Source organism: Lissotriton vulgaris, chromosome 4_1 (assembly GCF_964263255.1).
Source record: "Lissotriton vulgaris chromosome 4_1, aLisVul1.2, whole genome shotgun sequence".
Classification (NCBI taxonomy): domain Eukaryota; kingdom Metazoa; phylum Chordata; class Amphibia; order Caudata; family Salamandridae; genus Lissotriton; species Lissotriton vulgaris.
In genome coordinates this window covers 1281202419-1281215830 of record NC_141691.1, presented here as the reverse complement: position 1 = coordinate 1281215830, position 13412 = coordinate 1281202419, and positions in this window count along the sequence as shown.

Here is a 13412-nt window from a genome sequence, read left to right as displayed (position 1 = left end):
TTATTGCTGTTAAAAGGCCTATGGGAGCTCAAATCCATATTTATCCACACATGGCCTAAAATCCATACTCGTACATTACAGTCAACTTATACCTTTATTAACTAGTAGCATAACATCTCTTTTCAACTGGTGTGTACAGCTTCAGTTCCTCATGGAAATGGGACAGATTCCAAATTTTCTTGTCTTGATCAAAGAATTCCACAGATACTGTGGCCCTTATTTAAACAAATGCTACTACTTTACTTCAAATAGTAAACGTATGTTAATTGTCCTGAAAGCAGAACACAATATTTTACTCTTTTGACCTTCTTTACACCTGCATGTGTCTGAAGTTCGTCGAAATTTGATAGTCGCCACACACCTCAGTGTCAAATTAGCATGCTGCTCTGCTGGACAGTGAAGACTCCAGCAGCCACTGAGATCACATTTCCATTACATGCACACTATGTACATTGCTTTCTAATTAAAGTGAAAGTACAATCTTCACAAGAGGGGAGGAGTACATTACAGAGAAACTCCTCCTGTAATCATGTTCATTTCCCTTACTTGTCACAGGGCAGGTGGAATTACTGAGCTTTGCTAGCCACACCCTACCCTTAACATAATGGAAAGGGAGGGGTTAAAGAAGTAGAAGGAACCCAGCACAAACAAATGATCTCTCATTCAAAACCGGGCTGTCAAGGGAGGATTAAATTTGGAGGCAATGGTGCAACCGCAGTTCAATGTATCTTTGCAAGAGGTGCCACTGCTATTGTGCACTAGAAAATGGGCGGTCAAGAGAGGTAAATTTATACAAATGCATAGTATTACTGACACTTAAAGAAAAACATTGTAACTATGAAACACACACAGGGTAGTTTTTGGATGGCATGCTTGTTTTCTCTTCATCTCAGACACAAATGGGAGGGCGTGGCCCCAACGTTCTTAAGTATCAGATGCCCATGTCTTTTAGTCAATAATCAGATTGCTCAAGTTTACATATATTTAATTGAGAATACATTGGACCTTCTTCTTTACTGATCAGGTTGTGACTTATGACGTTAATAGTGCTGTCCTGATTACATAGCGTTTACTGCCATGGGCTTCAAAGTACCATTGAAATATGTGTTAGTCAACAACACTCACTTTTTAGTACTGACTTGACAACGCAACTGTCACAAAGATTTTGTTGTTACAAATTCTTTAAATTATAAACATTGTGCGGCTTTGGTTCCACCAGATGAGTATTACTATGTCACCTCATGCTATTGGCTATTTGATGTATCATTCCACCTTCTAGGAAGTGTTTCTGCTTGAATGCATGCAGGACTATTTTACATCAGAAAAGCATGCTGAATCAACACGCTGACTGTTATATTCACTCTTAAGATCCTATATTAATTCTTTACAAAAGCAATACTTTTGCTACTTTTTCCCAGCATTATAAAAGCTTATTGTCAACAAAAAGTTCAGGACATGCACCAGCCCAAAACTATTGTAAGTGAATGCCACTCATTTATATTCAGACATATGAATAGTTAAGACAATTGGTTGTAACCTGTGAATAATCCCAGTTGGTTTCTTTCTGACCTCTGATATTTCGACCTCAGCTGTGTGATGACCCTCCTGAATGAATTCTCACACATCTTTAAATTGAATGATGAGATGCCACCTCTAGCACCCACCTATTTTTATCAGGTTTGCTGCCTGTGTGCTGCTATTGTAAGGGTCACTGGTGAGGTTGCAGAGAACATATATGAAGAGTGTTGACACTGTACAATTTGAGTTCATGTATTATTTCGAGGTTGAGTATATCTATAGTGCTTTACTACATGATGACAAGAATCCATTTTGGATCCCCTGTTTGAATGGTACAGAAGATGGAAAATGGAGCTTATCAGACAGGGATGTAGTTTTAATAACCTTCCTGATTACCTTTAAACTGTGAACTTTGAATGTGAATATCTCCTTTTTGGTGCTCCCTGAAGCCCACGCTGCACCCATAAATATTTTACTGTGTTCTGAAAGCCAACAGGTGAAAAAGTGAACCCCCAGTAGGCCTCCCCATAGATTAAGGAAAGAAATCAACACCCATTGGGCCACATGCATCAAGGAAAAAAACTGTTGCAAACGGGCAGATTCGCAGAATCTGCCCCTTTCAACCGGTATTTTTGTATTTGGGAAGCATCATCCCAAATGCAAAAATCGCAATTTAAAGAATCACAAAATTTGCGATTACTTAAACTGCAATTGCATTTAACAAGGAAAACTTTGCAATTTCCTAAATAGGAATCGCAAATTACCGCCTATCACAAGTTGATGGTAATTTGCGATTTCTTTGTAAAATGCACTAACAAGCATTTTTCAAAATCTCATGTTACACACCACATGACCCTGGGGCATGTGTGTGTGCAACATGTGGATAAATTGAAGAGGGTTTCATAGGGAGTTCGATCACCCAAGGAGCTTCTTGGCAGATTATTTAAAGTTTATAAACTCCATACAAGTGATGGCTCCAACCTCAACCAGAACCTAATACTTTAAATCATGTTTTATCCTTACCACTGTCAAATTTTCCTCAGGATGATAGGGGGAGGAATAATGCAAATCAACACCCAGGGTTCCCATGGTATCATGGTAAGCCTTAGAGGTAAACACTGATCTCTGGTCAGAGCGGAATGCCACTACTGCATATGTCCCTATAAAGACTTGCAGGTCCTTACTAATGGTTTGAGCATCAGCCGATTGCTGCGGCCACACCCAAAGAAATCTAGAACATGAATCTATGGCTTAAAGAATCATTTTAAATGCACAATCTGAATTCAGAAATCTACACTGATCTAAATATACACAGGCGAAAGGTTTGTTTGAAATGAGAAGGGGTGCCTGCAGAGGGTGAGCTCTGTTTGAACTTTCAATTTGCTGGCAAATGTTACAGCTAAGGACATATTTTTTTGTCTGCTTGTACAGACCATGCCACCAATGGGGTTTCTGTAGTAGGGAAACTGTAGCTGCCACACCTACATGGGTAGACACTATCCTTCATGAGCAGCTATGATGAATTCTAGCCTGTAGTCCTGGTTGGGTATCAATCATCCCTCACCTTAGGAATGTGAGCAAAAGGTATGTTTTGAGGACTCAGTAGGTAGGAGTATTTTGCTGGATAATTTTTAGGCAATTGAGGGCAACTGTGTGAAGCATTGACATCAACTAGGATTAAACCTTTTAGTTTAACCAGCTGAGCAGTACAATTCCCTAAGCAGTGTGTAGGTGTTTTTTGTTGATGAAATTCTCAAATGTTCATGGCACAGCGCACTGCTTCGCAAGCAGCTGAATATCGTTGTTTAGTGCCAATTGCGGGCTGTGCTGAACCACCGGTTTACATTTTGTAATTATACTGATCAAGAGGCAAAACATCACTGGGCACAGGGTATTCTTGTTCATATTGAAGAACTGTTAGTGTTTCAAAGTAGGGCTAAAGACAAAGTTAAAAGCAGAAGCTGTTAAGAAGTGGCCCATTGTGTCCATCTAGAATTTAAGGCTTTTGTGTTAGGGATGCTTGCCATGGTGACAGCCTCTAAGGCTAGGATGGAGTAACCACAATTATGCATTTGCCATGAGCCAACGATCTTTCCTTTATAACAGCTGTCTGAAGTGCAGTCAGTATTTTTTCTGTTGACGCACAACACATTTTAGCATTTGAAAATAAATGCAATTTATATGCAATTGGTACAGTATCACCTTCCTTAAAGGTGATCTATGTATATCCAGTGGATCACGCAATTATGCGGATCACAAAGTTAGTTGAGTTGGCACGAGTGTGTAAATGTCTGGATGCAAGCATGTCAGTTTGCAGTGTTCTCAGAATATCAGTGTACTCTGAAGTCCATTGTTTCAGGACAAAATAATTCATACAATGGCTTAATCCAGTGTGCATAGTCTGGTATGCATTTTCTCCCAAATTTGAGAACACCTTAAAGTGACTATAGCTATTTGACGGTGTTTGGCGGTTGTAAAATAGCAAATTTCTCTGAGAAACGTGGTGCAAAACTTTTGCATTTATTTCAAAACTCGAATCCAAGAATAGGGCACTGAGAAAAGCAATTTTAGATTTTTGAAAATTGAATTTGTAGTCATTTTCAGCAGATCCCAAAACTATGAGATCTGCTCTGGCTAAATGTGTGTTTAAGTCCTTTTCTGTGAGATATACGTCACCAACATAGGACAAGGCTTATGGGTCAATGTCATGTAGAATTGATGTTATCCGGGCAAAAAACAGCCCATGGCTGTTCTTATACCCCTGTGGAAGTCAGCATAATTTTCTCTAGACTATTAAAGTGGACAATGCTGCTAGATCTCTGCTTTCTGGTGCTATATTTTGGCAGAAAAAGCCAAGGAAATTTCCAAAGTGGTTTTGTATTTTTTGCGCACTATGTTGTTCATTAGTGCTTCGCTTTGTGCATTTTTAATTGTGAGTATGACTGTTTAAATGTCTGTAGTTTAAGACTGAATTATAGGTATGTTCTTGTTTAACTAACTGAACAATGAAATATTCAATGCTTAAATACAAAGCTCTATTACACCATGATACTCCAATTGTTAGAGAATTTCCCTAACAGGCCGTTCTGCTTCATGTTTAATTTGGTATTGTGATTTCACTTGTGCGCTGGATCCTATGGTATAATGTGATCATGTGAATCCTTATCCCAGCCTACATAATAGTAATATAATGCCAGGGCCTATGCATTGGCCCATTCGGAGGCATTCACTTGTTTGACAATGTAAGGAACAAGAACAGAGAAGGAAGGTATAATGATATCTTCCTCTTGTAGGATTTTTCTCACAAACAGGCGCCATGTGAAAGGGCCTGCATCAGTCTTACGCCTGCTGTGAGGCAGGCGCAAGATTTTGACACAACGGCGTCCTAAAAGTGACGCAGTGAAATCTCATAGATTGCACTGCGTCACTTCTACGAGTCTTTTTGCGGGGGAATGCCCCCCCTGCGTAGATTATACCTGACGCAGGATATAATGTAGCGCAGGGGTTTACAAAGTGACGCATCTGCTTAGATGAGTCACTTTGTAAATAGTGCGCAACAGGAGGGATGTTATACGCCTCCAATGCATCACAAAAAGTGACGCATCGGAAGCGCAAAACTGGCGCAAGGCCTCATAAATTAGGCCCCCTGTATTTCAGCCTCATTACGACTTAGCTCTTGATATTGAGCAAAGAGGCCACAAAAACTCAATGGACGGGAGGTTGGTGGAAGCAGCTCATTATAAACGTCCGACTGAGTGTTACAACACCATATCCCTTTTCCATTCAGCCACTGTTGGCAGAGGCCCTCACATCCATCCTACACTTAGCTAAAGGTAAGCCCATTGATATCAGTTTACGCGCTTTTTTGCACAGAGGTTTTGTGTATCCTAGCAATGCTAATAATGGATCCGGTGTGATAGGAATGCCCACAATGTCAGTCAGAATTGCAAAGACTTGACTCCAAAAATCAGCAACAGGGGAGCACTGCCATGCCAGATGGTAAAAACCTGCTCCTGGCATGTCACAACGTTCACAGCAGTCTGATTCATGCAACCCATATCTGTGTAGGCGTTCTGGTGTAAAGTGAACCCTATTTAGAAACTTGAAATGCGCCAGCCTATGCTTGCCGTTTAGAGAGATCTTACGAGTGACCTCGCAACAATAAAACCATATGTAATTTGGGAGTTGCTTGCCAATCTCAACCTGCCAGGCTAGTCGGGCCCTAGAGTACAGAGATATCTTGGTCTGTGAGGCCGATGCATATAGTTTAGAGACCAACTTGATCTGGGACTGGGAGCAGAGTAGGATGGATAGAGGAGGGATTTCCATAGGCTCTGTCAACTCATCTCCCAACACCGCCCAAAGAGCATGCTTCATTCTGAAGAACTGAAACTGCGTCAACGCAGAGGGCTGCTCTTTAATAGCAATTGCGTCATCCCAAGTAACCATCTTGCCAATTTTAAAGAGATCACCCATTTCAGAGATACCAAGATTTTGCAATGAGCGGAGCATGCCTTTTTCTGAGTTAAAAAAGTACCAGTGACACCACCCAATTCTCATTTGAGGCGAGTACAATTGAGCTCTGGTTACCAAACCAAGGAGGACATGCCACGCATGTGCCACCGAATTCACTGAGTTTAGGACCAAACAATGCGACTCTCCCCACCAGTGGAAGTGGGAGACGAGTCTAACAATCAACATCCTCGCTCAACTTTGCAATCGCTCTACCGTAATTTGCTCGGATCACAAGTTCAGCATCCAAATAGATTTGAATCCCCAGGTAACGGACCAGATCAGAGGTCCACTGTAAAGGGTCATTTAACTGCGTGGGAGTCGTGCAAGGTGTAAACGGAAAAATCAAAGAATTAATTTCTCAACCCGATAGCCCTCCATATTGCAGCACCTCATGAATAACAAGGGAGAGATGCACTTCTGGGTTTCTAATATACAAGAGCGTTTTCTCCGCACAGGTTGATACTATTACATCATAGTGAGAGAAGCGGAGGCCCCTATGCCATGATATTCCCTCGGTGCTCTAAATAAGGGTTCAGCCGCTAGAGCATATAAGAGCGGGGACGGGGGGCATCCCTGCCTGGTGCCCCTTGAAATAAAAATGGGGTCAGAAACCATGCCTCCAACACGGACTTGAGCTACTGGCAAATTATAGAGTACACCAACCAACCGCAATAAACCATCGCCAACCCCCACACGACGCAGCACAGCATAAATAAACGGCCACTCAATAGAATCAAATGCATTTTCGGCATCTAAGAAGAGCGCCGCAGCAGGGACATCTGGGTGGGTATGTTGAAGGACTCCAAACACAGTCGGAGGATCTGCGAGTGTACGGCCCTGAATAAATCCTGCCTGCTCAGGACCAATTAATTTCGGCAATAACAGAAAGAGACGATTAGCTAGAATCTTGGCAAATATCTTAGTGTCCACATTCAACAAAGATAGCGGGTGATAAGAGGAACACTTTTAGGGGTCCTTTTCTAGCTTCAAGAAAGTAACAAGCAGGACCTCCCTCCTGGTCTGTGGCATAATCCCCTCAGCCCCAATCTCCTGGAACAATGTGGCCAAACGGGGAATCAACAGCTCACTAAAGGCTTTGTAGAATGCAACTGTGAGTGCATCTGACCAGGAGCACTACCCTCTCTCACAGAGTTCAATGCTAATCTTATCTCCGGGTGCTCAATGGGGCACATTAAAAACTCCCTATGCCAGGTTTGCAACCAAGGCAGTTCAATATATTCTAGGTATTGTAGTATATCCTCGTCACTAGGGGAGACCTTTGAGCTATAGAGCTCTTGATAGTAATTCCGGAACTGATTAATGATATCTATCGGATCTGACCACGTCGAGCCATCAGTATCTGATAAAATGGGTATGCCACTGGATTTTAGCCTGCGCTTTGCCATGGCTGCCAGAACCAAACCTGGTCAATCAGCCTCTCCATATATTCTAGCTGTATCATATTTGCCCATGTGTTTTACCTCACTATCTTCCTCGGCGTTAAACTCGGCTAACGTGGATTTCAGGAGTTCAAGTAGTTGTGGAGAGGACTCCTTGTGAGATCGTCCTCCAATGCAGCTATCTGGGTTTCTAAAAGTAGCAGCCTATCTCAGATTGAACGAAGTACTCCTGCATGTTTAGTGATGGCTATGCCCCTAATATAGGCCTTAAATGATTCCCATACGTTCGCAAAAGAGTCTACTCTGCCAACATTTATCATAAAAAACTCTGAGATAGCCTCATTTAGTTCTGTTTTAAAAACTGCGTCTAGTAACGAATAGGGAGGGAACCGCCATAAGAAGGGAGGGGGCCCGCGGAGGAATGGAAAGAGTCAACAAAACAGGTGAGTGATCAGAGAATGTTCGGGCTAATACTTTACAGTCCTGAACCGTGGGCATCAAGGCTTGCGAGATGAACCAATAATCTATGAATGTGAGTATGTCATGGGGCGCCGAATAGTGTGTAAACCCTCCTCTAGTATTTGAGCAAGCTCTCCACACATCCACCATTTGTAATTGTACAGAGACATCAACAATCTCTCTGGCATCAGCCGATGGAGTTCTCATTGATCCCTTAGAGCAGTCTATCATTGGATCCAAAACACAGTTAAAATCCCCGCCCCACACAACAGATAAAGGGGAATGTGCTTTAATGGCCCGGAAGAGGGATTGATAGAACTGTGGATCATCATAATTCAGGTCATAGGAGTTCATTACAAGTATATCCGTATAGGAGTTGTAACAGTGGGTGATAACATATCTACCAGAAGGGTCTGCATCACAACATTCAATCCAGAATTTCGCACTGGGGATGACCCAGGTCATAACAACCCTAGAGTGAGAGGTGAAGCAAACAGCATGAAAAACCCCCAAAACACGACTCCCTGTCTTTAAACTGCAGCTCGGATGTAGGTGTGTCTGATGCAATAAAGGTATGTCCTCCTCTGTCCTCTTTAAATAAGCCAGAATTCTGCACACCTTTCTATGGTCATTAAGACCTCTACCATTCCACATCAAAAGTTTTAAACGTTTCCTATGAACGATATTGTTGTGTATTCAGTATGTAGAGTGGGAAAGTGTCTATATTGTACCCACCATTAAGTGACTGTACCACCCCCCAATTCAAGGAGTAAAAATGACGACATGTGACTTGCAAAAAGAAAATATTGTATACACTCAAAATAAATCCCAACATTACCACCCTCCTCCCATGCCATGATACCCCAACTGTGAAGAGGCAACACACAACCCTCCCTGTTCCAAAAACAGCACAACATTCACATGGAAAAAAAGAAAAACAAAGATCAGATTCTAGAACATCATCAACAACAGTGGGTAACGCTTTGGGGCGGATGTTACCCAGCATTCTCAAACTACACTCTACATTTTTACAGCTACCTCTACTCTAAGGATATCATTCTGGATAACAGTTCTACAACTATCAAAAATCTTCCATTGCTGGGAAGAAAACCCCCTCAGCAACCAGGGAAATCAGGGAAGCGTCAGCACATTAAATGGCACTACAAAGTACAAAGGGAGAAACAATTTGATCTCAGTCCTCTGAGCTCAGACATTTTCATCAAGATTATGCGGTGAGGCATCCCCACCAGCATCATCACCATGGTCACTCTTGCGTTTGCCAGCCTCCTCCCAGGACTTCAGAGCCTTTTGCAGGGACTGTGGATCAGAGAAAATTCTAGGTTTGCCATCAAAGAGAACTTTCAGCAGCGCTGGATACAGCATAGCTTACTCAATGTGATGATCCCGCAGCCTGCGCTTTAGGGGGACAAACTGCCTCCGAGCTTCCTACACCTTTACAATAAAGTCAGGGAAGAGGGAGAGGGAGGAACCCTCATATTGCAACTTGCCCGTTCTCTCACGCTGCATAGTGCTGCATCTCTGTCTTGGTAGTTGAGGAGCTTAGCTATAATGGGCCATGGGGGAGCACCAGGTTGAGGTCTCTAGCCCAACAAACGATGCACCCTCTCTACCACAAACATACCAGAGAAGGTTTCAGCCCCGAGCAGTGTTTTAAGAAGTTGTTCAATGAAAAGTTCCATGGGACCCGTAGCTGTTGATTCAGGTAGGCCTGTGATACGGAGATTACACCACCTCGACCTCACTTCCAAATCATCTGGCCTGTCCTGCAGAGCAGCCAGTGCTTTCTCGACTTGTCGCTCTGCGTTATTGGTGTTGTGTCAGTTTGGGCTTCCTTTGTTTCGATAATACAGCACTCTGCCATATCTAGGCGGTCTGCATGCTTGTCAACCCTTTCATCCATTCTGTCCATCCTGTAGGCCAGTGTGTCAATCTTGGCACCTATAGCTGTCAGACCACTCTGCATGGATGCGATTATTTGTTTAATGTAACACACAGGGTTATCAGTTGGGTTGTCCGAGTCGGCCAGTGCGGAATCCGCCGTATCTTCATGACGCTTTGATTTACGCTGAAGTTGAGCTTCGGCTGGGACTTAGTTGCGCCGTTGGGATATGCCAAGGGTCTCCTAACTCTGCGCACCAGATCAGGAGCTCGACAAGCTAGGAGGTCAATGGGGGTGAGGGGCAGAGTCGTGATCAGCACTGCCACACCACAAATGTCACCCTAAAGGATGTATGCCTCCCAGATAAACAGCAGCAATGGTACCAGCTGGACGCAATCCCACACACAAAGCAACCAAGCCTCCACCCGCCGACCCGGGCCTAATGCGGAGTAACTGCTTGTCTGGCCCCAATGACAATAGGGTCTAGCTCCGTTAACCAGCGCGGATCAAGCGCCCCAGGGTCTTGGTATCTCAAATCTATGCAGGCAATAGCAGGGGTCCAGGTCACCACTGATCGGCAGGGCCGCAATGCAGGCAGTGGGGGTGCGCCTGCCCAGCTCCAGTCTCTCCCCAGGCCTGTGGCCCACAGCTCCCAGGAGTGAGCAGCTCACCTCCCAATCCACAGAGCCCTGGATCGTGTCCGCAGCACACCACGAAGCCGCAACAACAGCGAGGGATCGCTGAAGGTCCACAGCGCACCCCTTGAGCGCAGTTGCGGCAGGCTCAGACGGGACACTGCAGTGCGCAAGCCGACCACTCTACTAGGCTGTGCGCAGTTGGAAGAAGCGGCGGTCCAGTTCTCTAGATCAGATGGTGCTAGGCAGGACAGGGTCACCTCAGCAGGTTCAGCAGACAGCTGGGATCTCCTGAGCAGGCTTTACTCATTTCATCAGAGCTATAGAAGCTGCAATTAATGCCGGATTGTGTCGGCGGAAGGCAGAGCTCAATCACAGAGCAGCCATCTTGTAGATAGGCAAGCTCTGGTCCCAGATATGGCACTCTCCTGCTCTCTATAGGGTTGCTGTACCATGTTTGAAGAATGTCTTTGGACCTCACGTACCTCACTCAGCACCTCCCTTATAACCGGGAGCAGGGTCAAGACAGATTTACACATGGCTGTGTCTAAACTGGAATGGAGTGGTGAGTAAAAAAGCGATAGATTTAGGCCCAGGTGTCTGTACTGGGGGTGAATGTTTGACTTTGTTCAGCATTCCTCTCATCAATTGTTCTTTTTTCATGTGCTACCTTAAGTTGAATTGGTATGCCCAGGCATGGGTCTGGTGCTCACTAAGCCATTGGAGGAGTCAAGCTACCCTGGCTGATAAGGGGTGATAAGGGGTGATAGCCCATATCCGATCCTAGGATGCTTGTTTCTGGTCCAGGAAGGACCTGATCTTGCAGTTCAGGCTGGACTGTTCCATTTCTTTTATAGTATTTATAATATTTTGATTTCTTGTGCGGACAGCTAAGTGATGCCCTACTTGCTCATTTAATTCGTAAGCCTTTTCTTTATTTGAGGTAGCCTTGTCAATAGCTCTTGTAGCAAAGATTTCAATTATTCTGTTTTTGCCTATTGACACCTTTTGTAGTACACTTTCAGTATTTTGACCCGCTACAACAGTTTTTACAAGTTCCTCCTCAGCTTCGGCTAGTTTCCTATTTAATTCAGTTATTGTTTTTTTTATTCCTTGTTATATCTTATGGAGAATCGGATTGTTTCACCCCTGATAGCAGCTTTGAGTGTGTCCCAGACCACATCTAGGGATGTACTGCCTATATTATCTTCAAGGAATTCTGGTATCCATTTTTCCATCATTTGGCAGTATTTTTCGTTCATTAATAGTGTCCTTTCAAATGTCCAACTGACCTGATCTTGCTGTATTCTATCAATATCTATTTTTAAAAGCAAGGGGTTATGATCGGAAAACACCATAGGGAGTTTTTCCAGGTGGCACTTTGTTATAATATTATTTGAGACTAGCATATAATCTAATCTTGAGAATGTTTGATGGGGATGTGAAAAATAGGTGTATCCCGCATTTTGGGGGAACTTATATTGCCGTAAATCTGTTAATCCCTGTGTTTTACATAGTGTTGCGAATTCCCTGAATACCCTAGGTTTCCTACCGTTATATTTGAAATTTTGATCATAAATCCAATCTGACGGTAGGTTTAGATTAAAGTCCCCACACTTAACAATCGGTAGTGGCCAGTCGGATAATTTGCTGGTGATAAATTCCAGAAAATCTGGATCGTCAGTAACGCATCCATAAATGGAGCAGATAGTTATACGCTTCCCAGCCCCATAGATACATTCGGCGATCACCCATCTCCCAAATTTATCTGCTGCAGTGCGGGGAAATTTGATTTCTTTATCTGATGCCAGGATAGCAACTCTGCGGGTTTTTGTAGGTTGTGTTGTGGCTGTGATCAATGTGTACCCCAAAGTTCGTAGTAGTTTTTTTTCCCGTCCTTCTATATGCGTCTCTTGGAGGCAAATAATATTGGCGCCGATTGATCGGAGAGCTATAGCTACATTTTGCCTTTTACGTATATCATTTAGTCCACAGATATTAGCAGAAACAATTTTTAGTGTGGCCATCGAAATTTGGTGTTTTTTTCTAGGTATTCTGGCTGTCCAAGTTGTATTTGTGGCCTTGACGAAAAGTTACTAGTATGTCTGATTTTATTAGTAGTTAGTAATGTAAGCTGGGTGAGCCCCACCCCCTCCCCCTCTCCCTTTCCATCCCTCCCTGCTCTCTGTGAGCGAGCCCTCCCCCCCCTTACTTGAGGCGTCTTGGGTCATGGTTCCCCCAAGTGTGGGTGTCTGGGCGGTCCGGTCTTCCCTGCCCACTCCGAGACCCAGCATCTAAACCTTAGATGACCTGCTATACTAATAGGTAAGTGTTCGTACAAATGTACGATTATTTATTCCTACTCTATTTGAGTTGAGATAAAAAGTATGAAAAAGAGATGGGAAAACAAAGGGTAGAGAATTACATTATTCGGTTCCCATCCACCTCCCGCCCAATTATCCCTGAGGAATCATTAAGTCCTTTAGATTTGACATCATATCGGAGATTTACAGTCTCTGTCTTTAGTTACGCTTTAGGATTAGTTGTGAGTTTCGGGGAGCGGTGAGGGCCAGTCTCAGTAAGTTCTTTCAGATATGCCTCTGCCAGGATTTCACTTGTAAAGCTTTTTGTAGCTCCCTTATAAATGATTTTCAGACGTGCAGGGTTTTGCAGATATACGGTGGCACCTATTTTTTCAAAAGGGGCGAAAAGTTGTCGCAACCTCCACCGGCGTTCTACTGTTGCATGAGCAAAGTCAGGGCGTGCAAAGAAGCTGATTCCTTTAAATTCTCTTTTACTAGTAGGTCTGGCAATATCGTAGATAATTTCTCTCAAAAGAAAGTTCCCAAAGTGGGCCAGCATAGCTCTTGGGTATTTATTTGCCTTATGTGAGTATTTCGGGGCTGTCAGGGGAAAACGATGAGCCCGTTGGATCTCTCTCTCTAAATCCCACGATTGTATTTCTGGATGGCTGTTTTTAAGAGT